This window comes from Poecilia latipinna, unplaced genomic scaffold, assembly GCF_001443285.1.
Source record: "Poecilia latipinna isolate Pla-1442-1.1 unplaced genomic scaffold, P_latipinna-1.0 Scaffold4083, whole genome shotgun sequence".
NCBI classification, from domain to species: Eukaryota; Metazoa; Chordata; class Actinopteri; order Cyprinodontiformes; family Poeciliidae; genus Poecilia; species Poecilia latipinna.
In genome coordinates, this window is record NW_015116699.1 from 584 (window position 1) to 27,731 (window position 27,148).

The window sequence follows — 27,148 nt, forward strand, 5'->3', positions numbered from 1 at the left end:
AACCAGCATTCAGCTTCTACACACCTCAAACTCCAGAAAACTCCAAAACTGCCGAAACATTGAGTTCCTTTAAATCAAGTCTTGTTTAGAGTTGCTTTGGACCACAATAAATGGAACATTGACCAGCAGATCTGATGTGTATTGATGATTTTTAATGATGTTTTGCAATCAGTGACTTTTTAATATTCTTATGTTTGTATAACGTAAAGCCTTGTTGCTGAAATATTCTGTACAAATAAATTTGATATTTGAGAATCGTGGTGTATTGTAGAGAATTTGGTTTGCAAATTGCTCTAGTTGCAACTGATGAACGATCCGATTCTTTTGAACAGTTCTTTATTTTGACTCAAGTCTCAGTGGGAGCTGTTCTGTTTTTCTCATTCTCTGCACACCACAATAGTTTTTATTACTCTATTTGATTTAAAATTATATTTATTTAATCAGTAAATAAATATACTGCTAATTAGCAATGCTAATTGCTTTGTTTGTTTTTGTCACCTGTCATGGCGGCAGATGCATGTAGCTCTATGTGCTAGCTAGATGCCAACCTTTCTTGTTTTTCGTTAATGTTCATAGTTTAGTGCTTATTGTTAATGCTTTGCCATCACTATTATATTTAACGGTGCAAAAGACAAATTTTGTTTTTGCCAAAACAATTTAAGCCTACCCTTTTCCTTGACTGTTACATTTTTTTGTTTTATTTAGGTTTTATATTACAACTAGCATTACAATGATGTTATCAATACGCTCACATTTAAAAACACTAGATGGGTATTTTACATTTATATTTTTGATATTTTGTAATGATATATGCTTATTTTTATGCTCAAGAAAATTGTATTTGTTTTTATTAAATACAAATGATTCAAGTTTTTTGTGAATTTCAACCACAAAAGGCGTATTTGGGATAAAATGGCTTGTTTTTAGAAAAAATAAATACTTTCAACAATGGATCAACTGAACGGCTGTAAGAAGTGAACGGATCTTGAAGATTCGGTTCCCTTCAAGTCACCAGTTGCAATGTTTATTTATGTTGGCTTCACTTCTCGCGCTCCACTAGGGGGCGCTACAGTAGTTTATTTTTATAGGTTCCAGTAACTTGACAGAAAACCGGAAGTGAGTTAACGGCGGAGAGGAAGTAGTTTTTACTGCAGTTAGACGCATAGACATGATTAGACGAAGCAAGCAAGCTAAATTACCCATAAAAACAATTCTCACTCGCATTCTTAAACTTTGCCCTGCGACGGACTGGCGGCCTGTCCAGGGTGACCCGCCTCCCGCCCGTAACGGTCACTGGAGACGGGCACCTGCTGCCACCAGCACAGGACGATGGCGAACAGAACATGGATGGATGGATTCTGAAACATTTCCCAACATGGTGAGTTAATTTTGAACGTTGTAAAGCTATTAAGAAATGTGTTTTTGTCTTTCATGGGTATTTAGGCAGATTAGCTTTAAGCTAACGAAAATGCTAGTGGTTTTCATGGGTTATTTAGAGCAGTAGCAGCTAATTAGCACAACGCTAGCTCTTATTTATTGCTCTGCATGATTTAATGCTGATGTTTTTTATACCATAAGGTAAAATATGTGCTGTATTATTTATCTTAGTTAATTCAAGCATAATGTTAGTGATATATGATCATATTGTTTACTTAAATGTCTAAATCTGTGATTTGTTTGTTTTGCGTTTTGTACCATTCTTAACTATTGCCATTTTGTTTTACTTTGTTTACATTTTAATTGACTTGATCATTTAAATTCACCAGATAATTAATAAATAACGAACAGCTAACTTTTGTTTCTTGTGTCTATCTATATTCAGAAAGTAAAGGAGCAGCAGTATATCATTTAAAGTTGTTTTTTAAAGCTCCCATTTTTAAGGATTGTGCGTTTTGCAGTTTTCTGAGTCACATAAAGCTTGACTGGACATAAACAGACAGGATTTCATTTTCAGGTCCCATGAATTATGGAAATGGGGAACGGAAACTGAAGGAAGTTGCTGAGCCGAGGTTTTCTGGATGAACTGGATGCACAAAAAATCCAAACAAATCATGCTGGGTTTTGGCTTCGGAGTGGCCTCTTTAATGCTTGCACCGGGGTATGAAACACACTACATTGCATGATAAATATTATTTCACGCACAAACTGCTAACAGAGACCTTCTTGTCCTCTAAGGGAGACGATGCAGTCAGCTCTTCCATCTCCATTACAGATTATTTATTGTTTTTACCTCTAACCTCTTCACTGTTCGTTCCTCGTTAATTTAGCCAAAGTCACCCAATGCTAAATGCTATAATTGTTGTAAGAGGTTTAACATATAATTTTTAATTGCATCATCTGAACTAATTGCAAATCCATTAGCAGTTATGACCAGAAGCCTAGCAGCAGCCATCCAGCTGGAAAACTGTTTCTCTCCTAGCAGTCCAAACGTACCAATCCCCATTTAAATTGAATGCAGATCCTGCAGAAAACCTAGTGATCAATCCGTCCGTCACAGAGACTTAACATGTTAAAAGTGACTTGATACGTAACAATTTTTTGCACAAAGTCATTCTTAGATAGTCCGTTTTAGGGCATCTTGCCATTTTAAATCCAAAAAAGCTGCTGGCCATGCTCCCAACTCAACATTTACACTCTCATGTGAAAATAATTTCAAACAGATGCGCAATTATACAAAGGTACATCTTTGAAAAGCAGAAGTGGAGCCTCCTGTACAACCAGGAGGTAATTTCTGGATGGTAAACCAACAAAAAACCATTGTACAGTGCATAGAGTGGTGAAACCAGCTGAACAAACCTGCTGGAGCTCCGTTCGGGTTGCTAGGTGGAACTCGGTAGGGGTTGCTAGGTAACAGCACAGCGCCTACTGATTTGTAACTTTATATTCTGGAGGTTTTTTAAACGGCTCATTTTAAGGACTTGGACTGTTTTTAGAAGCAGTAGAAACCCAAATCAAAGTACAAATAATGTGGAAAATGTAAATTTTGCGTAATAGATCTCTGTGTGACAGAAAGAGAAAAGTGGATATTTATATGTACATATCTGGGTGCAGCTGAACATTTTCCCACATTAGTTTAAGTCAAATGTTAGTTAGCAAGTTGCTGCGTAGATTGTGCTTTAACCTGAAAACCTCACCTTGACTTTTCACACTTTTTTGCACCAACTCAGGTTTTATTTGGCTGATCTTCGAACATCCCAAATAATACTGTAATACTTGAAGCTAATCAATAAGATTGATTAAAAAAATAGGTATGATGGTGAAAAATGATGGTTTTAAATTCAGTGACTGACTCGGATCAAATCTTTTGTTGATCCGGTTACTTAAATTTACTCATGATGGCAGTAAACAGATATTTAATCCCTTGTAATGTATTTTTTGATGGTGCCCACTTTTTCTTACAGATCCCCTCATATATCAGGCGAAGCTGACATCTGCGTAACCAAGAATCCCTTCATTTAATAAACATCAGTTATTTTATGCGTTTAAATGCAAAACTTTTGTTTTTGGTTTGAAACTCCTTCGTCTTGTCTCCATAGCAGCACAATGTGACATCTCCTAACCCCCCTCAGCTCGTAAAATTAAAGCATTTTTAGTTTGTAATGACATAAAAAGAAAACAAAGAAAAGTATTTTTCTGCAATTATAGTCTCACCCGCTTCTCCTTGTCACTAAACACTCCTTTAAACTCTGATCTCTGATAAGCTAAAAGCTTCAGTCGATGCTATTTTCCATTCAGTGATTTGCTTTTAAATTGTCATTGTCTTGTATTTATTATTACCAGGAATCAGAGGGCTTTCTGTATTCATCTGAAAAGCATTTCCTATATATATATTCATGTTTAAAGGGTCTAAAGATGCAAGTTGTGCATTAATCTATAAATGATTGCGTAAATCTGCATCTAAGGTAACAATTATGTAATGACTGATACCATGAAACATTAATACTAATATCTTAAACTGCTTAAAGTTAATATGAATTACAGTGATATGTAATTTCCCTGTGGGATCAATAAAGTATTTTTCAATTGAATTGAATTACATGCCAGCTGCTAATATACACTTGCTAGCTAGATGGCTAGCTAGTTTGTTTGGACTTGTCATGGGAAAGTGTACATTTATCACCAGTTTGTCTTTGAAACTGACTCACTTCTGTTTGTTACCAACCTGTACGATGTTACAAGCATTTTGTGCAAAAAGCTACGACATTAATACAATATAAAGTATGCAGTTTCCTTTTGTACATTTCTGACATGATACATTTCTTAAATTTCATTCATTATGGACTTAAAAGGTTTTAAAAGGCCTTAAATTTGACTTGGTGAAACCTGCAGAAACCCTGTGAGCTAATATAACCTTGCTAACTAGCAAAGGTTAAAGCTAGCTAGCCCTTCTTAGCCATTTGCTCATTTCTGATGCCAAACTGTACAATTTATTTATTTGGAATTATCTGTGGAGATATAGGTCGTACATTTCACTCATAATCATCTTGAAAATCCTTAAACTTAAGAGGTTGAAACCTGCAGAAACCCTGAACTTGCATGGTGCAGTTTTAGCAAAGTTAGGGTTAGCAAGATGTGGAAGCAGCAAGTTGCCCAAGCTATCTTACTACAGAGGAAATGCTAATGCATTCGATTATGGCCCGCCTTGATGTCTTGTGTTTAGCTAACTGTAACTTTGTAAATCTAAATTGTTTTTCTATGTTCTTTTGAATTTTTTTTCTTTTCCATCCATCCTTTTGAAACATTGCCTATATTTTAAACAGTAATGTCTTGTTTTTAACCAGCTAAGCTTTGAGCTCTGAGGATTAGCAGGAGCTTTTAAATGTTTTTATAAAGCCTCTGTTCTTGTTGGAGGATGGACTCCATGTGGTTTGGAAATGGCTTCTTTAACCTCTAAGCTTGATGGACATTCAAAGACTCTTTCACTGAGACCCTGCCAATGTTTTAAACTTGGCAGTTTAACCTTTTTATTGCCATAGAAACCGCAATGACTGGTCAGTTGTTGTGTGAATAGTTTCTAACTACTATCTGCTTGTTTTTTATGTAAACATGCTTTGTTTTGGTGATACTCAGTGATTTATTTCCATTATTTAAAAGAGTTTCTTTACCAATTTAGTTTTGTATTATTTAGTCCACTGTGATCCAACTCCAGTCCGTTTGTGTAGAAAGTTCGGTTTGTTTGGGGAGCTGTGAATGTGAACTCTGGTCCGCCTACAAACCTCGGTCTGGGTTGAAGTGAACTCTGGTTCCGTTTGAATGTTTATGTGAACGCCAAGCAGACCAGAGACCGCTCCAAAAGCAGGAAATGGACTACAGCGCAGGGCATTCTGGGTAACGGTGTGCTCTGTGACCCTTGACCTGCTTTTGTTGGGTAACAAATCGCAGTTCACAATTGATACAAATTTTCCCCATCCAGCACATTTGGTTGATGCAGAAGGAAAATATGTGTTTGTAAATTAAAACATAAATTTCTTTCAATGAAAAATGTTAAAAGTTTTGCTTTTCTATAACCAAGATTTTACAATAAGTAGAAATCCAGAGACAACTTTTGTGTGCCCAAATCAGCTTTTTCTTAATGTATTAAACTTGGCTAAATGTAGCAAACATTTAAAAGAAAGTGACTCAAATCTTACTACTAAGAATAAAATTATTCAATAAAATTGAAAACTATTTTTTTAATTCAAGCAAATGTGCAAAATCCCTTTTAAGTGTTGGATGTACAATGAATAACATCCAGATTGTACATAAATACTTTAGTAGAAGTTTTACTCAACAGTTCTGCCCAAAATGTTTGATCCAAATCATACAGTTTAGACACCAAATACTGAACATCTTTTTGAATTTTTGTCTTATTTAACTTAACTAAAAAAAACATTAAATACAAATACTTCCACTAAAAAACTGACATGAACAGGTTTAATATTGAATGTTTATTCAGACTGAGGAGTATTCAGCGTACGTTAAGTGTTGAAATGTTTTGATTGTGTTGCGTAAATGCTTGTTTTTAAGTAGAAAATGATCTCCAGGCAGATTCAGCTGCATTAACGTGTTAGTATGGAGCAACAGTGAACATTCAGCCGCACCTTCAATGAGCCGCAACACATTTTCCACGCTGGGAAACTGGAGCTGAAAGAGACGGAAATGTCATCCGTTCAGCATCTAATTGAAAAGGAGAATATTGCTGAAGGCTTTTGTAAAGGAAATTCAATATGGGGCGCTATGACATCTGGAAGAAAATCTTGTCAGGAATGCAAAGAGAAAGTGGGGGAAAAAAAAAAAATCTCGCTTCCGTCAGATCGGACTCAGACAGGTCCGCACCCAAGAGGGAGTCTCGGATCGATACTAAAACAGTGAGAACAAGTCGGGCCGATGCATCGGAGAGCAATAACGAGAGACGAGGACAAAGTGGGGAAGAGAACGTGTTGTGGAGGCAAAAACGGACAAAAACCATGTATGGTCCCGGCTTTAACAGGAATACTGTACATTTTATTTGCTAGCATGTCTAAGTAACCCTTCGATGTTTGTCTGAGGTCCAGTAGGTTCAGAAACACTCAGGTTCACTGAATTTATTCTAACGAAAGATGAAGTCCAGGTAGTAGTTAACGTCAGTCCAGCCGCTTCTGCCCCTGTATGTTAAATAAAATATAACAAAACCCTAAACAAACTACAGAGCAATGAGCAGCTAACAGTTGTAACATAAAACATATAAAATGAACAACATATACAAAACACAGGAAACTCTTTACATGTCCAAATTTGTCTAAAATGTACATTAAAATACAACACAGAGCTGATCCTGATGCAAACCACAGTTTCAAACCCTATCAGAAAAACAGGGGGCGGAGCTGACACTTAGTGGTTGCTATGGTAACCACCAACTGTACCAACCTTTTGACTAATCAAAATTAATTTAAAGAATAAAAAACTTCACATCTATAATATTATGAAAAAACCCTGTCAGACATGTACAAACCCAGCAGTGGAAGAAAATGAAAAACGGCAGATGGTCTGTGGAAACGTTTGAACATTCAGAGAGGAGAGCTCCTGTGCCCTCTTCCCCCCGCTCTCCTGGAAGCATCAGCAGGTTTGGCCTTGAATGGTTATTTGGTCTAATGTCTGAGTCCTGTATCTGCTGCTGTGTGCTGCTTCTTACGGTGAACACAGGTTATTAGATTTTGTGGGAGGAGGCACTTTGCTCTCCCAGGAAATTCAGGAGTAAATGGTCAGAACTTTTCCTCTGTTGTGGTCGCAGAGGTTGGAGTAAAGAGCAAAGCTGGCACAGAGTACAGCAGCTGATTATACTGCAGTGTAGAGTAAACTCTTATACAATCAGGGGCGCGTGGAGTACACATACATTATACTCAAGTAAGAGTAGCTCTACCTCTATATTTTTACTCACGTAAAAGTAAAAAAGTAGCCATCCAAAAAATTACTCGAGTAAAGTATTTTGTTAAGTTTACTGGGGTACTGAGTAACTGATCAAATTATCAATCATTTAATATTTAAAAATTACATCATCAGATGGACCAAAATATAAAGTTAAGTGGAAATGTTGGTATTTTAATGACCAAAGTAACTGTAATTTATCTAAGTAATAGAAAATAACAAAATTAGATGAAAAAACCTTTTTCCAAATCAGTTTCGTTCAGTTAAAAATTTATGAAACTTGTGCACACGCATTTTACTGATGGGCAAATAGGCGATTCTTTAGCTGCCGTAGCAGAACGGTTCTGTTAACTAAATGAAACCTGGAGATGTTGATATTAATTCAGTGCAGTTCGCCAAAGCAAAGGGAAAAATAACGCAGAAAACCCACTGAAGAGCAACTCAAAACTACTCCAATTCCGTGTCAGCTTAGCTACACGCAGACTCGTTGCCATAGCAACTAACTGACAACAGCTCCACTAACATATCAGTATTCAGCACCAAAAAACACACAAACATTTCCCACAAAAAAAAGTACATTCACTTTTAGCTTTATATTTTCAAAACTTGATATTTATTTTGCGATTATTAAGTTATTGTTGTGGAAGATTAGCTACTTCTGCTATTAGCTAAGCTAACACAGTGGTGGTCAATTAGCCAGTTTACACACCTGCTCTACTGATAATCTGTCAGAGATGATGTGTGTGTCGCCTTTTTTTAAAAACGGATCAGAAAAACACAGAATTCCACAGCACATCTACATGTAAAGGTTATCAAAGTCAAGCTAGCATGACAAGCTGATGTACTTTCCTCTCCCTCAATTTTTTTTTATTCACTTTTTTCTGACCTTGTTACCTAGTTGTCATAGTGTTGACAACTAGTAGCAAAGCACAGTGTTCCTTTTTCTTTTATATAGCATGCATAAATTTAAGCTTTAGCATGTTATGTTGACAACTTATCTGCTAAAACCAATGCTAGTCATCGTTAGCAAGCAGTTTTTTGCGAGATCTAGTGTGCGTGATGTCAGGCTTCGTCAGCTGTGCATACTGTGCATGTCACCTGCAGAAAGAAGGGACATATTATTCTAAGTATTTAGACTATTTACTAAAATTCTGAATGTCAGAGGTTTTATTTTAGGTTTTCTCAATTTCAGTTTTTATTATTTTGTTCATTTTAATTAACTTAAATAATCTTGGTCCAGACAAGAAGAACAAATTCATCCAACAGTCTAAAGTCTTCCAGCAGGAACTTTGAAGCAAAACTGCTTCTCCTCTTCCCCATCTCTGAAATCAAAGTTTGATATCTGTGCAGCTAAATCTGCAGCAAGACGACCACATGTGGGGTAATCTGCTCATGCATTCAGAGTTGCTTTCAGCTCTTAGTTTCTTCAGAAGACTGGCATAATTCACCAGCATGAATTATGCAGATGAGTTAGCAGAGGGAGCAGGTATGCAGGTGTGACGTTAGCTCCACACAGCGACTTTAATGTCATTAAAAATGAGAAAATGATTCATGTGAACTCAAGGAACTGTAGGAGGTTAGCAGCATTTTGACAAAAAATCTTAAAACGGAGATTAAAGAAGAATTGCTGAAAGTGATGAAAATGTGATCATTTTGATCACATTTTGATCAAAATGTGAGATTGAAACGCATGGAAACCTGTCAAACTTTTATTTATCCACAACCTAACCCCGTTTAGCCTCCTTAACGAGGCGCATGGTTGGACGGTGGTGCCGTTCTCCTGGAGGATTTCTGCCTGAATCCTCCTGGCAACGCGTTGAACTGCAGATAAGGAGTTGGCTGCTGCCGTTAGAGTGAACGGTAAACATTAAACCGGGTGAGCAGATTTGGGATTCGGCGTGTAGCATCGTGTTCTGAGAACTCCCCCATCCTCGTATCTTAGCGCCGCTTCAAAAGGCCTCTGCGCTGCAGAATGGCTGCGTTTGCATGTGGGTGTGCATGCAGGAATCCAGGCCATGTGTTTGTGTGTGTCTGTTTGTGCATGTGTGTGTGTTTATTTGTGTGCTAAAATATGCTGGAATATATTCAGTGTGCAGAAATAACCAAACGATCACAAATCCTGAGCGTGAAATACATTTAGAGACAGAAATATCAACTGAAATCACTCTGCATCCGCTTGCTTAATTAAAATGAAAAAAAAAAAAATCTGCCCACAAACTGGAAACTTCCAGGGGTGGCCAAAGCTTCTTTGGGGCCCTGGGCAGATTTTAATTTGGGCCCCCCAGATGCTTCATCATTCCAAAGCTACTCTATGTGTAATTTGTAATTAGCTTGCATCATATCAGTGTTAATATGGTGGTTTGTTCTAACCTGATAGGAGTAGAAATCTAATATAGATAAAGATATATGGATTTAGAGATGTAGAGTGGTATTTAAGAGTTCCATTTTTATTATTATTTGAAAGTAACATCAGTTTATACACATTAAATTTAACAAGTTAGCAAGGTTGATATTTTATATTTACCCACTGTAGCAGAGAGCAGGACACTGAAAAAAAGACAATGTAGCTCCAACTTAATTTGTTAGATGTAAATTAATTGACTTTGCTTTAACATGACAATAATCTGGTAGCACTTTGCAATAAGGCTCCCCTTAAGGCATAATAAAATGTTTATCATTAATAATCGATCAAGTATTTTGAATTGAACTGAATTTTATAAAACTATGATTATGGAAGTAGAATCTTCTATTTGTGTTTTGCAGAACGCTGAAATTATTTGATAAACTTATAAAAAATCAAAGTAAATGCTGCATGTTGAGGTCAGCAGAACTCCATGGATTCAAACTCCTGAAGCTGAGCAGCAGAAGGTGGCAGAGGTTTTGTTTTTATCCTGAGCGATGTCAGCCGCCGTCGCCCTGCGACACGCAGCCTCTCGGCTTTAGTGACACTCCGTCCTGAAAGAGCCCTCAGGCTTTCAGGCTGAAAATGGATCCGCCTGAATCCAGCCTGCATCTCGTTTCTGTCTGCAGGCACTTAGAGGGCAGAGAGGAGAACATCTTCTGGCTTTTCTCTCTTCAGTTACTTTCATTCTCTCTTTTTTTTTCTTCCCCACTTTGACTCTAATTGACCTTTGAAGAAATGGGATGTCGAGATTTCAGGGTAAATTTGAGTCTCAGGATCGGAGCTTTCAGGAAGCAGTGATGGCTGCTTCCTGTTCTGCTGCTGTTGCTCTGGTTTCAATGAGCTGAGCGACGGACGCGCGTCAACGACTCGGTACGAGCCGCCGTCACCGGGGACGACCACATAAACACTCAGGCTGCCTGTGACCACGCAGTTCTACTCCACTCCAACAGGGGGCGACAGAAAAACCAAATTCAATACAGCACAGGAGGAGAAGAGATTTAAATATTTTAATATCTGACAGCCAAAATCAAAAGATTAAAGTGACTGTGCTGTTACCAGTTATTTGTTTAATTAATTTAATCAAATTAATAAAAATAAATTTGTTTAATTAGGAATTAATTAAATTAAGTAAATAAAAATGTACTAGCTTAGTATTAAAATGATAAAAATATTTATAATTAAATTAATAAAAAAAGTTGATAAATTTTAATAAAAATTTGTCTTAATTACATTTATAAAAATGTAATGTGTTTGAAATAATAGATTTTTAAAATACATTGGCTTTTTTTTTAGCTTTATTACATTTTTAGTTACATTAATTTGCTGTGTATCTGTGTGGCTGCATTTAATGAATTAAATTTCTTAAAAAAAAATAATCAATACAGTAAATTGATAATGAATTTCTTTCATTCAAATAAATGAATTAAAGATTTTTTGTAATCTGTTAATTAGACAAATCAAAGTTTAATTTCTCTAAATTTAATTAAATTAATTAAAAGTAATTTAACAAGCATACAAATATCTGCAAATTTTCATTTTTACCACCGTAGCACATAGGTCAAGGTAAAGGTGGGAATTCATTTCAGACACTCGTCCTTTGATAAAATTTGGAAATTTTCTGAGCTTGAAAAGTAAAATATTTAACTTTTCAAACTCAAAAATTTCCGCAATTTATATAAAAATTTCGGAGTGTTTTCAACCAAGTTTTGGACCTTTCAGGTCAGAAATTAAAGGTTTTTGTCAGAATTTTGCTCCTTTTTTCTGTTTCTACAGTAGCCGTGACGCACAGATACGTTTCTCCTGCACTTTGTTCTGCTCTTTTCTTCAGACGATTCTGTAACTTTTCCTATATGAAGTGGATAACTGCTCCTTATTTTCCTTCCACTTACCTTACCCGACTGCGAACTGCTTGACGACACAATGACCTTAATTATCCTGACTTCTGAAGTCTCGTTGGGCGTCTTTTCCCTGCTTTTTGTGCTGCAGCTCGGCTGGAATATGTGACAGCTAATTGAGCCCAGGGGAAGTTTGTGTTTGATTGTTTTCAGCTTTCTCTCTTTCCTTTCACTGAGTTTGCTTTTATCAACACCACTTATAGATTTGTCTGTAACTCCAGAAACAGCTTTAGTGCTTATTTTGCAGTTGCCTGTAGTTATTGATCACTAAAATGATGGTACATTTGAAGTGAGAATACGTTTTTATCTTCAGGAAATGTGGATTTCTTTAAAACCAGCAACAAGCTGCAGTGCAAAACGACGGCACAGCCTGTCCACTATCATGTATAATTAGTGACGTGACTTGTTAGCTGAAGTTTAATTACACAGCACAGATCATGCGGTTGTGAGAGCCAAGTTAACACAGACATCAATTTCATGGATCGCTCTGCTGTTTCTGACTGGAAAGTGCTTTCCATTTCATGCATGGCTTGTTCTAAAACCGAGCCAGAACTTACATTTCCTTCTGCTCTGACTGCACCGTGTCGGCGATCGACACGAACGCTGGCCAAACCACAACACTCTGCAAGTTGAATTAGCAACATGCTGGAACGTAAATATTTAAAAGTGTAACTTTTATCAAATTTGTTAAAATTGTTGCCATGTTGTGATGGTTTAATTTGAGACAGATAATCTGTAAAAAGATTGATCTCCTCTTGAGCTATTATAAACAACCAATCAGAGGCAGGAGGTGGGTCTTAGCGCGGTCAATCATCCTCATGTACTCACTGAAAATGTGTTAATGGTGGAGAATCAACTTTCCGTTACAGGAAAACTGTCATAGGCGGCGATGCTAACTAGCCATAGCATTCATGACAAGTACCTGCAGCGACTATGAGATGCTGATTGAGAGCGCTAAGACCCACCTCCTCGCTCTGATTGGTTGTTTCTAGTTAGTATGTTTCAATTGAACAAGAAATGAGAACGTTTGCTCATGCAACAAGTTGTTAAAAATGTTCCACTCCATCATCCTCTGCTGCTTCCTGTCTTCTTCTTCTTCATGGTTTCTGCCAGTAGTAACATCCGGGTGTTGATCATATGATTCGTGTTGTGAAAAGTGTTTGTTTCAGTTTTAGCAAAATTAGCACCAAAACTTTTTATAATTTTTTTTTAATTAACGTTTTTCCATTAAGTGAAATTATTTTCCAATGGAAACAACCAATGTGTGAGAGAGTTTGTTTTCCAGTGAAAGACTAGCAGTAGTGAAAGGAATCATCATTTTGTCGGATAATTATCAATATTCAGTAGTGGCTGACAGGTAAACGCTCACAGGAAATGGTGAAACATGCTGCAAACACATGAATGATGCAAACCACAGATTCAACTGGAAAATGCTGCAACCACCTGGTCTGGTTGATGAAGTCCATACTCAGTAATATAAGTATTAACATCATTCTGCTGTATTTCCATGATCTGGAGGGAAATATTGAGTTCTTCCTCTGTTGTTCAGCTGATGTGTGGCAACAGAAGCAATAAAATCAGCAGCAGACATTTAGAAATGAATCTGATTGTTATCTCACTCTAGATAAGAGAACAGATAATTTAATCAATACTAGAGACTTTGCAGAAAAGAAAAGCTGCATTTATTACCCTTTTTTCCAGAAGCTTCTCTTACTATCAACCTTTGCTGCATTTTCTTGTGTTTACATTACAATAAGGTGGAGTTAGACGTATTTATGGTTTGAAGAGTTTGGTCATAAATAAACATTTCATGCTGAATGTTGATTACATGAAGTAGAATTTCATCCCAGCAATTTTAATAAAAGACATGAATGTCATTATGTTTACTATCATCACTATTTAGGCATTTAATACAGTATTTATATTTTAAAATGATGCGTTCTCCTTGTTTGGGAGGGTTGGGAGAAAGTGTTCTCTGAAAATTGACTCTATGTATTTGGAATAAATCTAACATAACCAGAGTGTCTGTGCATCCTTAAAAAGTCTTGAATTCATGTATCTAAAATTAAAATAGTTTTGTGGTGGCAGGACTATTTAATCTTATATATTCTATGTAGCTTACTTTGTTCTTGCGAGACTTTTCTGTTATGCAAAACATTGAGTCTCCCTTCACTGCATTTTGTGACTTAAGGTAGTTGTGTCTACCAGTAACTAGCTGTTAATATGCTGAAGCTAGCTAGCTTGTATACGTCCATTATGGGTAAAGGCAAATTTACTGCCAGTTGGCTGGACCTTTCTGTCATGATACAGGTATTAAAACGTCTTAAATTTGAGTTGGTATAACCTGCAGAATCCCAGAAAGACTAACCTACACATTTCATCTTTGTCTGTCTATTTTTACTCCTCTGTCATGATCCAAGTCTTAAAATTCATTTGTAATGGTCTTAAAAAAGGGCTTTAAAAGTCTTAAATTTGAGTTGGTGAAACCTGCAGGTAAGACGATGTGTAAAAACTGTTGCGAATACTTTCTGGGTCCACTGTAAGCTAGTTATCCTCCAGAAGTGCTGAGCAGTAGTTTAAGAAAGACTGGAGAGGACATGTGGACAATAAATAGGTAAAAAGTCTCAAAGCACCTCTAGCTTGGTGAGCCCTGGAGATTTCACTGGGCGATTTATATTAAAGAAAGCATCAACCTTTTTTCATACCGGAGTGGAAGCAATATAACACATCACCTTAGTGTATTTAGAATTAGAAGTGGAATTAAGCATTTAAGAGGGAAACTCTCTTTGGAGCCATTCATACCCATCCATCAGCTGCACAGGGAGTCGAGTGGAACAAAGGTCTGATTCTAAGGCGCAAACTCAGCAAAATGTTCTCCAACGACTCTCTACAAAGCAAAGTCGTTTTCTCTGGTAGCTTTAAACTGTTCACAAATCATTTAGTGTAACTTTATGGATGCCTTGTTTCAGCCTTATTAAGACTAATTTGAATTTGACAGATTAACTTTAGCAGAACTGATTCAGATTCTAACCTGGATCTGGTCTCTTTATTCTCACGTTTGCTGGTTCACTGGGTGCAGACGCCATCGCCGAACTGGGTGAAACAGAAGAGAAGGTTTTATGTTAAAAGGGAGCGATTGATATTCATCTCACACTTGTGCACTTAGTCCTCCACTCCCACTTGATTTGCATTAACATCATTTAAAATAGAGGCAGAAAGAACTCTCTGAGGAGCGAGTTGCACTCCACTACATGAGCGCAGTGACTTAACATGTGCTTTTTCTCTTCTCAGGCGTGAAGGGCGCCAGGATCTGACAGCGGCGACGCAGACAAAGGCTGGAGCGAAGGCAAACCGCACAAACACATGGAGGTTAGACGAGCTTTGGCACGCGACCTTTTCTGGAGTCATGTGATCATGCATATTAATGTTTAATGGAAATATTACATGGCTCAAAATGTGGAGACATTTTTATTTAAAGTTTAATCTGAACACCATTACAAAGAACAGCAGAGGTTAAATGTGACATAAGGTGGTTTTTTGTCTCTTTTATAGCTCAGTTTGAAGACTTTTCTTCTAATTAGTTGTTGGTAACCAAAGTCACTCTGTTGACTTTTTAACAAAATAGTTTCAGACTTTTTCAGGGTCTCCATGCATCCTTAAAAAGTCTTAAATTAATGTTTCTAAAATAAGACCTTAAAAAGTCTTAAATGAACTTAAGACTGTTTCATGCTTCTAAAATAAGGTCTTAAAGTCTAAAATATGGCCTTAAAATGTCTCAAATTCATTTTAAAACCTAAGTCGGCCTTTGATACATGAATCACAGGTCTTAATTTTGTCATGGCAGGACTATCTAATCTATCTGTTTCTTTGTCTTGCCAAGTTGTACGCAGTCATCTTCGTTGCATTCTGTCCAGTTGAAGCTACCGCTAACTAGGTGCTAACATGCAGCTAGTTAACTTTTACTGCCCATCATCTCTAAAGCAATCAAAAAACAAAAACATAGTTTTTGAAATGGTTTTTTTTTGCCATTTCAGAGCTGATTAAAGCTAAACTTTATAATTTTCTTTATTATCCAGCCTACAGCTGAACAATAAAAGATTTCCTGCCTTTTATCCGTTATGAGAGTTTTCATGTCTTAATAACTTCATCAGTTTTTCCCTCATTTTAAACAAATATATTTCCAGATTCATAAAACTCAGTATTAGATTGACATTTTAAGGGCTAAACATAAAAAATGCCTCGCAGCAGCAGCGATGTTACGAGGGAAGGCCTGAAAAATGAGTGTGTGGATAGAAAATACAGTAATATTTTAATTTTCATACAAATTATTAAAAAAAAATGCTTGATTGTTTCAGGGCTGAGCAGTGGAGGAGTTGGCAACAGAAAGACAGTTTACCAACAAAAGACTTGAAATAATTTGAAAGAATCAGGATAATAATTTCATTTCTGTGTCATCATCTTTTTATGGCATACACATAAAATATAAATGAAACTTTATTAGAAAATGTTTTGTAAAAATCAGGAGAAAAAAGGAGAAAGTTGGTAAAAAGTTTCATGCGTCTGTTTTTTTACCTGCAGAAAGAGAGAAAAGAAAACCTGAGAAACCAGCAACAAACGACATGGGAATAAATAATAAGCAGTTATAAAATCACTGATCAGTTCACAAGTTAATGCAAGCTGAATTTGGAAACAACCTTGTCACCAACATAGAGTGCATCTTTAACAAAATTGACTTTATTATCATAGGTGAGGAAACGGCTACAAACACAATAAATGGATCTGCTGTGAAACAAAGCATGAATATGTGGAAAAGAACATTATTTATAAAAGTAGAGTGGAGGGTCTATGGTGCTGTGGGTCTTTATTAATAAATGCCAGGATATTTAAAATAAAGAAACATAACAAACCCTGTCAAAAAGTAAGAACATAAGACAAAAACATAGGATTTGTCCTCTGGTTCAGAACCGGAGGACAAATCATTTCTTCCTTCATTACAGTTTTATTCAAATTACTTTAACAGTCATTTCTGAAGTTAAATGTATAAAATCCTCCTTGGTGCTGCTGCTGTACATGAGAAAAATGAGCCCACTGTTCATAAAACCAATAAGTTGAAGATGTGTCTAATTACATATTCATATGCTCTTTTAATTTTGCAAACGCGCGTTCGGCACAGTAACTGGTGGAAACGAAGCTCCCGGATGCTGCGTTTGTAAGGGATGATTGACAGTGACAGCTTTCCGTACGAGCTTTACAATGATGAGCTACTTTACAGTTTTACACACAATAAACTCCTGATTTATTCTGATTTATTCTGATGCACCGCGCTGACATTCACGCTGTTTTCCTGACTGTAATGCTGCCTCTGCTTTCATGCTAATTGGACTGGATGCTCATATTGATGATGTTTCTGTTTGACTGTATTGAAACAGACTCTGAAATCTTTACTTTCTGCATCTATTTGATGCTGTAGGCGCTTTACACCTCAGTGTTTTTGTCAAGTCAAGGTTGTTTTCTGCAGCATCGACAGAAAAAATCAAAAGAATAACAGTTAAAACGGTAAAAATCCAGCTGTTGAATATGAAATATTGATATTTATGACTGACATCAACATCTGTTTGCATATTTAATACAGAAAAATAAATATCCTCTTTTGGGTTTTTCACATTCAAAACAATTTGACTCTCAAAGATCCAGTGAGTGTAATCTGAATTTTAAAAACAAGCTTTTGGAAGCTGCATAAACACGTTCGCTCCATGTTTCCCTGGAATCATCCGGCTATGAATGGAAATGAAGCCAAAGCAGAAGCTGCATCTCGCCTGCTGCTTTGCTATTTTTGCTCACACTCACTTACATTTGCAGTAGATTCGTTTTTATCCAGACAGCAAAGTTTTCCTCTGTGGAAGAAGCTCTACAGCCGATGTTTACACCGCGCTCAGCATGAGGAGAGCCATCATGAACAGCCTCGCATGTAATGGAGCATGTAGCCACTAAATGCTGCTTCTGCTTCACTAACATGAAGTACACTGCAAAAACACAAAGTACTTATTGGTCCAATTTAGTGAGAAATAAGTGCACTTGAAATATGAAAAAACTGATTTACAATGAACTTTTCAGCAAGAAATAGGAGTTTGTTTTAAGAAAGTAATTCTCTAATATTGATAAAAAATTGTTCTAGTTCCACTGGTCGATTATTTCACTTAAAACAAGAAAATTTCCCCATCATATAAGTTAATTTATCTACCAATAAAACAAGTAGTTTTTCATGAATATTAAGGAATTATCGTGTTAAACAAGATTTTAAATTTGCTGAAAAGTTACCAAAATTACTTGGTAAGATGAAATGATGACAAAAGTTTTGAAGAAAAGGAAAAATCTCTTTTTACTATATTTACCATAACTAAGCATCAATCAGCCACAGAGATAAATATTTAAACATAAAACAGGCAAGACGTAAAAATAACAACAGAGAAAACACAAATGTGTAACATTACGACACTCTACTGACAGAATGTTACATTTTATTACGTTCTTAACAGTAAACAATATTTACATCTAAATTTCCTCCAGATGAATCAGAAATTCGACCAGATTAAGTTTAGATTTATAACCTGAACCAGAAGTTCTGGTCGGATCGGGTCCAAACCTTTTACCTGACGGTCATTTCAGGGTTTGGACTCTTTTAATAAAACAATATATTTATCAAAGAGGCATCCAGACATAACGTTTAGTTCATTTACATCTTAGACGCCAAACTGTTTGGTGCTGAAAAGCAGCAGAAAGTCTTGAAGAGTTTTGTTGATTTAGGTTTAAAATCATTTCAAACTGAGTGTAATGAGAGATGTTTTATTTTTTTAGGGCTAGAAGTGTGCAGGGAACAGGGTTTATTTTTATTTTATGATAAAAATAAACCCTGATTGTTTAGTCAAACAGATTCAGTAATCAGGACATTTTTACATTTTCCTGGAAATACTTGAGCTCACAGCGGGTCGTTCAGAGCTGCACTGGAGGGATCCGTCATTTAACGGAAAAAATAAAAAAAGCTTTCTTCTGAGGAGATGGTTTCATTGTTTAATGCTAAAAACGAAGAGCTAATGTTACAATTTCCCTCTCTGTTATTAAAAATGATACTTGAACTGCTGCAAAAGTATTCATACTAATTAAACTTTTACACATTGTTTTTTACATTTCAACCATAAACTTCAATATATTTTAGTGGAATTTTACAAAATACCAATTCATAGTAGTCCATGATTTAAATTGGAGAAAATTTAGGAGTTTAATCATAATTTTTTGCTAATTAATAAATAAATATTTTGGTGTGCATCTTCCGTGTTAAATCTATACATTTCTACTGTGTTACTTCTGTTTTTAAAATGAAGAAAAATAAAACATTTGCAAAAATAAAGTGTAAAATATTACGACGGCATTTTAGGGCCCTTATAGATAGATTTAAAAAAAAAAAAAAAAAAAAGCTAATTCGCGCCAAAAAATCTCAGAAATTTTCTAGGAAAAAATTTAAATTTCTGAGTTTCAGAAATCCAAAGTTTTCTCATTTCAAAACTCTGAAAGTTATCAAAAGTATAAAATTAGAATTAATTTGCTTTTTAGAAATTACCAAAGATTTTTCTAGAAAATTTGAGTTTTCAAACTCATAAATGTAATTATCTTCTCAAATTTCTGAGATTAATCTCAAAATTTCTGAGTTTTTTCTAGAAAACTTTCTACTTTTCAAATTCAAGGTTTTTGCTAGACAATTTCTTAGATTAAAAATTTCTGATTGTTTCTTGCAAATTTCAATATTTAAACTCTTAATTTGAGCTTTAACAAACTAATTTTTCAAATTTAGAAATATAATTTTTTTTCAGGAAAGTTTGATATTGATCTCCAAATTAGATTCTTTTTCTAGCAAATTTTCACCTTTTTGAATTCAGAAATGTCTGTTTTTCTAGAAAACTTCTAAAAATGTTTACTACATGCGCTCACTCTGCCAGTCACCAGAACCTCGCTGTTCATTCAGGCGGTCCGAAGCTCCTCCATGTTGGACGAACTCTTCATGTTCGCAGTCTGAGATCGGAGGCAGCTTGTCCACATCCTCTGATACGTTTTCCTTCTCCATCTGATGCGGGTCGATCCCGACAGCAGCCATTTTCTCTTCATTTTCCTTTTTGTTGGTCTGGAAGCTTTGGGTCCACTAAGCTCTGCTCTGTCTTGCCTACCAAGATGGCGCGGCTCACGTCCGGTTCAGACTTGTGGGAAGTTTGTGTTACCAAACCTGATTGAGACTGAAGTGTTTTCCTGAGCAGAATGTCTCCGTGCAGAGGGAGGTTCTGGTTTATGTGGGTCAGGGAGTCGGTGTTGGAGTCGTTTCCTCCGGGGCGAAGTGCCAGCAGTGACCACTCCTGCTCTCCTAATTTATCAACCCGGCCCGGCATGCAGTCATATTTCAAGCTGCTTCTTCATTACCTGTGATCCTGTGCAGCCGGACCGGCTCTGCTCTGCAGCGCAGGGTGTCCATTAATCCCACACACTTTAATCTTCACTATCTTAATGATGCCGCATAGAAAGACGAAGCAGCAGCCAGTACAATAGTTTTTGTTCTCTTAAAATATGTTGAACCGCTGGAAACACTTAATCTTGTTATTTCCTTCGCTGTTTCCAATCAAACTCTTTGTAATGGAGGCCTGGGGAAGCAGCAGAGGAACAGCATGGAGTCAAATGGATTAACACTAAAAAGTTTTGCAGTAAAACTCCCTTTTTTATTTATTTTATTTATTTTTACAGCGCTCCAAAACAAGAGGAATCTAAAAAGCATCTGGGATGTTTTTGCTGTTAGTTTTACGGTTCAGTGGTTTCACACAGTCTTAAAGGCTTAATGGCTATTTACTGAAATAAAACAACTAGTGCTGTTTATTTAGTTTCAGTGAAACGTTCTGAGCATTAGGGACACGCTGACAAGATAAAAATAACCAAATTAAGACAATTAAGTCATAATATCAGGTCTTTATTCTCATATTATTCCGACTGAATTCCAGTAATATTATGAATTTATCAGAATATTGACTTGCCAGTATTTCAACTTTATTCTTTTAATATTTCTGTTTTATTCTCTGAATATTCTGAATTTATTCCCTTAATATTACCACCTTATTGTCATAATTTTGTTTATTTTTGACCCAGCATATGTGTTGTAATGTGTTGTAGGTTTGACTCCGCCTCTCAGTTACTCACAGTGAATCAAAGGAGCTTTGAAGTCTTTGAGGATTAAACAATTATCACACTGAAACACAAAAATAGTCATAGCAAAGAAATACTTTGGCAAAAGAACGTCTCAGGTTAAAATCCCAAATTAAATCAAGCGTCTCTATAATTTACTTTGTAATCAAAGCTTTAATCTGTCATAAAAGTAATTATTACGCTTTCTAAATTCGTCAACAGGAACGACAGAAACGATCCGTCTTCGTGACCTTCGTCTGAGTCTGTAGAGGAATCAGTTATTCAGTAGCAAAGCGCAGATCCTGCAGGTTACACAGTGAATGTCCTGAAAGGGAAACAAGGTCACATGTTTTATTTCTGTTGCTGACTGATCAGGTGCTTAGCATGAGAACAGCAGCACCTCAGCTAACAATCACAGCAAGTCTGCAGGTTTTCCACTCAGAGGCAACACAACCAGTGCAGCAGATTAAGATTTCATCCAACTAAATTTGAAAATGCACACAAAGATCATTATCGTAGATCTCTGGTCTATACAAAACATGTTCATTTTATTTTTTGCTCAAAATCATTTTTAGATTTTAGGGTGCCTTGTTGCTTTAAGTCCAAATAATCTGCTGCTGGCCACGTCCTCTACCTCGACGTTTACACTCGCACTTGAACCTCGCTGGACACAGTTGTTTAATTATACATCCGTGTATGTTTGAAAAGCGTTAGTGAAGCCTTCTGCACAACCAACAAGAATGCAGCAAGTATTTCAGGATGGTTGTCAACAACAAAACACTTGTCATTTCCAGCAGCCACTAAAGCCAGCTGACTAAAGGTACTGGAGCTCTGCCTGGGTTGCTAGGTAACGGTACTGGAGCTCTGCCTGGGTTGCTAGGTAACGGCGGAACTCGGCTGGGGTTGCTAGGTAACGGGTAGAGTAATGTGAAAACGTGAATTTTCCATAATACATCCACTTTAATTGTTCAACTTTTCATTTTGTGGTAAACAGTAATCAGTAAGCCAAGTTAGAAACTGATATATTGCTTTTTTCCCCCAGGAAAACGTTAGCGTTAGCATTCTGGTTTTAGAATAAAATGTCCACAAATGTTTCAGTAGCTGCGTTTCCATTCACCATATAATTTTGTAATTTGACATTTTGAAAATAAATTTGCTTAATGAAAATAACAATTTTGAAAAAACGTATTTTTCGATGAAAAGTTTTGGCGCCAGCATTACGTCGTTTTTCAGCTGTAACAAAATTGGTTTGCTTTGCAAAACTGCAATGGAAAAACTTTTAGTCACGAGTTACATGATCAACAACAGGATGTTGCTACTGCCAGAAACGGCAGAAGAGGAAGACAGGAAGTAGTTGGAGGATGATGGCACTGCATACTTTTACAGGCTTATAATCTGAACAAACTTATTTAGATGTTGTTTTAATTGTGATTCTTATTTAATGGAAACACAGTGATTGAAATATTGTGTTTTTTCAACATTAGTGAACTATTGACAAAGTTTTGTTCACATTTGTAATCTAGACGCAGCTAACTCATGACTGGGGAACAAATACTTTTATTTAGCCTTTTTTCATGAAATATGAATAATAAATAAACTGACATAATTATTGTTATGTAACTCCTTATGAAGCAACAGTGTAATCTGTATTTTTGTGTTACTAATACATTTTGAGCTGATTTAAATAATTGGTGCAGAACATTTTGGTGAAGATCAGCATTTATATTTCCTAATTTATTTACAATGCATGAAAGAGGTTTGTGTGAATTTGCATTAAAGGTTGAATATTGATGAGATCATTTATCACTTTCAGCTGGTTGTCAGAGCTTTTCCATTCCCTCCCTCTAAACACCTGATAGTTGAGCCTTTTCTGAGAAATGAATGTTTTTGTCTTGATTGCTTTAATTGTTATGGACTTTTAATGAATAAACATGTCAAGGATGTTCATTTCAAACTGATTGCGCCCAATTTTATTGTGTCATTTTCGCAGTGTAGAGCTACTTAAAACAAACCACCAGCTTCCAAATCAGATAATTGCATTTACTTTATTTTGATTTTCTGTGACAAAATAAGAACAAGAAAAAGAAAAAAGGTTTAGAAAGTAAAGACGCTGTGGATTCTGCTTAATGGAGCTTGGATGTAATAAAAATATCTGCTTATTGTTCCTTTCTGTGAATATGGATTGGTCATGAAAAACCTATTGGAAAATCTTAACAAAAACCACTTTCACAATAATTTACTGAACCAGCCAGGTTATTTCTGAATGTGCACCTGATCAAACGGAGAGGAACACAAAGAGAACAGTGGCTCAAAGCGAAGGTATGTCTAAAAATAACATAAATAAATAATGATAACACGCTGTGATGGAGACGGTCTGCATACTGTCTGTCTTTGTCCACCTGCAGCGTCTCACTCCCTGGGATTCGGGTTTGTTTCTAACCGAATTTAGAAGTTTGCTTCATGATTTGACTCTTCCTGAGATCCAACGTATTCACACTTCCTGTTTTCTGCAGTAAACTTTGTTCTGTGCTTCCAAACAGGAAGAAAAATAACCCAAATATTGATCAGAAGACCTGATTGGTGCTAACAGCATATTACTGTAAAACCTTTCAGATTTAGCCTTTTAAACCAATTGTTGCCATAAGATGTTACACTATTTTTAAAGTGATTGTGTAGGAAATCATAACCTGAAGACTTTTCTGTTTGTGCGTCTCACACCAGCCATCAACTGGATGGAGATAAAGATGCGACACAGACTAACAATCATCTTAACGGTTAGCATTAGCTTAGCATTAGCTAATTTTATTATGTGTTTAGCGTTTTAGCGTTAATGGAAATAAGATTCCTGAAACTTTTTGGCTAGCTGTTCCCACCACTGGATAAAACTACTGCTGATTTTAGTATAGAAACAAATATCCTCCATTACAACACGGTGGCCATTTTGTATCAAGAACATTAATGTGGGTTTTAGTACAGCTATACTGGTCTCAAGAAAAATAATAGTGCCAGTCTGTTAAGTATTATAGTAGCATTTTCTTAATTTAAGAATATTTTTCTACATGTTCAGAAAATAATCTATTTGGTTTGTTTTAAGTAAAACACACAAATTTTAAGATGCTTGCGGGTTAATTTTGCTTAGATGTTTTTTCTTGTTTTGGAAAATCTTGACAAGATTGATTTTCTTTTTTTGATGGCAGATAATTTTTATTTTATGAAAAATATACCCTGTACTTTTTTTTCTTGCTTTGAAAGGGGTGAGAAATCAGATCATCAGTAAATGTAATTTCTGTGGGATCAATGATGTGATTTGGAACCGAAAACAAAAATAAACTTGACATCTTGAAAAATGGCTGCCATCTTTAATTTTTCAGCGGCTAACATTTCTTTTGTTGTTTTTATTTTTAAATAAAAGCAGGCCCACCTGTTCCAAGTTGGGTTCTTGTATCCACATGTGAAGGATTCAATTATCTGCCGCAGCGCGGCGGGTGCCCCTTCCTGCGCAGCGCGGCGCTCTGTTTGCCTTCCATTTGCCATACAAGCACCAGGCCTGATGTCCTACAAGGGTAAACACAGAGAAAGGTCAGGGAGGTATTGACACAGCCATGCTTAGGATGGTGACATTTGAGCCCCAGTGTGTGTGTTTTATTAAGAGTTCAATATCCCCAGGATTCGTCGCTTGGCCTACATGCATATGAGCGCTGCTAATCACAGGTCAGCTAATCAACCTGTTGCAGGACATCAGTGACCAGGCTGAGTGTTGCTGGGCAGAGAGGAGATTTTTCAGGATTACCTAAAGAGTAGCAGATCCCTTGGCTAACCTTCTGTGACCTTTGGAGACAAACGCTTACAAATGTTATAGCTGTATAATGACACAGAGGTGTTGTAACACACTTATAACTGCATTTAGCTCAAAATGACTCTCCAGGAGGCAGCTCTGTTTGAAAGGCCAATATATTTTTCAGGGTTTCTGCAGGTTTCACCAGCATAAGACTTTTTCTGAATGCAATTTAAGATCTGTGTCATGACAGAAATGTGCAAAAGACGATCACAGATTATATATTATTAGCAGCTGGCTAGCGGTAGCCTCATCTGCCTCCAGACGTTGTTTGTGTCACTCAAATTTTTGGCTGAGTTTAATATGAGTTTAAGAATATGAGATTAAATAATCCTACCTCAACAAAATTAAGACCCGTGATTAACACATTTAGGACCAGCTAACATTTTTAAAATTAAAAACATTTTATGACTTTAGATTAATTCAAGACTTAAAAAGCTACTTCTTCTTTTATTTTTTAGAAACATTGTCTCACTTTATAATTTTTTTTTATATATTGAAAGATCTACTAAATAAAATAATTATTGACCAAATTGATCAAAAAGTAGGTCAAGCTGTCAGTTTCAGTTTCAAGCGTCTTGCATTCTGAGGTGAGTGAATCACCACCAGTGCTGGCAGCTTGGTCTGGTGTGACATTAGTAAATTTATTATTGGGTCATTTTGAATAAGATTCAACTCTGAATATAAGTGATAAAACTTTTCTGTTGCCAGTTGTCCTTATTTTAGTTCTTTGACTGTAGGCATGTGCATTCAGTGGGGAATTGAGCAGTAAGTGCATTATGCTTTTGCATAAGAATTAAAAAATAGGTTCTATATTTTATGTTAAACTGCTCTGCATTTTAACATAAAATGCTCGGAGGGGCAGCAGAGCGAGGAAACTGCCCAGAGCGACTAAAGATTCATGCAGGGATCTTCAGTCTCAGGCTAAATTCACACCAACTCTTACCAGAGAAAATCATCATTCAACATAAAAATTGTTCAAGCATTTTTTAACGCTTGAACAAATGATTAGTTTGAGTGTGCACTTGTTTTTTTGCATCCCTTTTCATCACATATCACACATCCTTTACAGTTGCATTGTAAAGTGTCAAATATTATACTTTGAGATAATTTGTCATGATTTAATTTACCTCATGGGGTAGAAACTTTTGTGAACCATGATGCAAAAATAATTTAACATTTTTGGTAATTTGTGATTTTTCACAGAGATATCTTTGAACTTTTTCAAGATGGCTGCTTTCACCGGGTGGCTGGAATTTAATGCTTAAATTAGACTAAACAATGGAGTAAAACCATCCAGAAATGTCTGGCCACACGAAGCCTTAACCTGGCGCTCAGGTATTACAGATGCCAGTGGAACCAGTGGAGATTAGAGACTCTGGCCAGTTTAAGTGAGGAAATAAATGCAGATTACTGCAGGACGGCGTTACTGTACCACTTGTGTTGCTCTTTATCTGCTGCCTCTCCGTCTCTGTCAGGCTCTGAAGGTGAATCCTCGTTCAGCTCAGCTGCTGCGAGGAGATAACACATTATCACTGCTCAGATCCCGTCCAGCCTCCGCTGGATCAGCTGGCACACACAACAAATCACTTGGTAGCTAATTCAGTGGGTACTTACCTTCTTTAAAGTGCAGACATTTAGATAATTATTGATTAGTATTATTGTAAGAATAATAAATATTTAAACCCATCTGCTATTTATAGACACAGTGCAGCGTGACGGCCTGTCTCCCTGCTGGAGGCTAAACAGCTGCTGACAACTAGCACTGGATTTAGCCGTCAACTTGTCAACATAAATGCTGAAGAAAAACGGAAGCAGAGCTTTGATACTAATTGTAAAAATAACAACTAGATAACGAAGTAGGCCAGTTATGCTAGCTTGACTATGACGACCTTAACATGTAGATGTGCTGTGGAACTCGGTGTTTCGGTTCAGTTAAAAAGTAAAAACAGTCGACCTAAAACATCAACTCAGTCATCAGTAGATCAGGTGTTTAAATTAGCTGAGCTAGCTTAGCTTATAGCAACGGTAGCTAATCTCCCACAGCGATCACTGATTAATAATCACAGAATAAACATCAAGCCTGAAAACATCAAACTGTAACGGACTGAATGTTCTGATCGTTGTGTGGGAAATGTTTGCGTGTTTTTTTGGTTTTGAATCCTGACACGTTTGGGGGCGTTGTTGTCAGTTGCTATGGCAACGCATCTGCGCGTAGCGTAGCTGACACTAGTAGACTGCAAAAGAAGCGCTTCGCTAAACAGGAAGTGCTAACTCCACGACTTCCGGTTTCATGATTTTCAGAATTAAATTGAATAAGTGACGTAAGATGCACTAAAAAAAAAAAACACTGTTGCATTAAATAAACAACGGCTCTTAAGGAGCGTAACTTTTCTCTTTTTAACATATTAGAGGAGC

The 27,148-nt window shown here is 36.4% G+C and overlaps 3 long non-coding RNA genes across 4 annotated transcripts; 2 read left to right on the forward strand and 1 right to left on the reverse strand.

The window, feature by feature from the left end:
* Positions 1–1,071: 1,071 nt before the first annotated feature.
* LOC106942161 (uncharacterized) lies at positions 1,072–16,428 on the forward strand. Its single transcript, XR_001423563.1, has 4 exons — positions 1,072–1,378; positions 1,955–2,098; positions 14,982–15,051; positions 16,261–16,428. It is a non-coding gene; the product is annotated as an uncharacterized LOC106942161 (long non-coding RNA).
* A 4,619-nt stretch (positions 16,429–21,047) lies between these two features.
* On the reverse strand, positions 21,048–26,875 carry LOC106942160 (uncharacterized). Of its 2 annotated transcripts, none has more exons than XR_001423562.1 (3): positions 26,348–26,875; positions 26,166–26,241; positions 21,048–21,220 (listed from the first exon to the last, which is right to left on the reverse strand). It is a non-coding gene; the product is annotated as an uncharacterized LOC106942160 (long non-coding RNA). The 2 variants fall into 2 exon arrangements; XR_001423561.1 differs by lacking the exon at positions 21,048–21,220 and adding an exon at positions 24,245–24,450.
* On the forward strand, positions 21,227–22,005 carry LOC106942162 (uncharacterized). The gene is made up of 3 exons (XR_001423564.1): positions 21,227–21,742; positions 21,776–21,881; positions 21,969–22,005. It is a non-coding gene; the product is annotated as an uncharacterized LOC106942162 (long non-coding RNA).
* Positions 26,876–27,148: the final 273 nt, after the last annotated feature.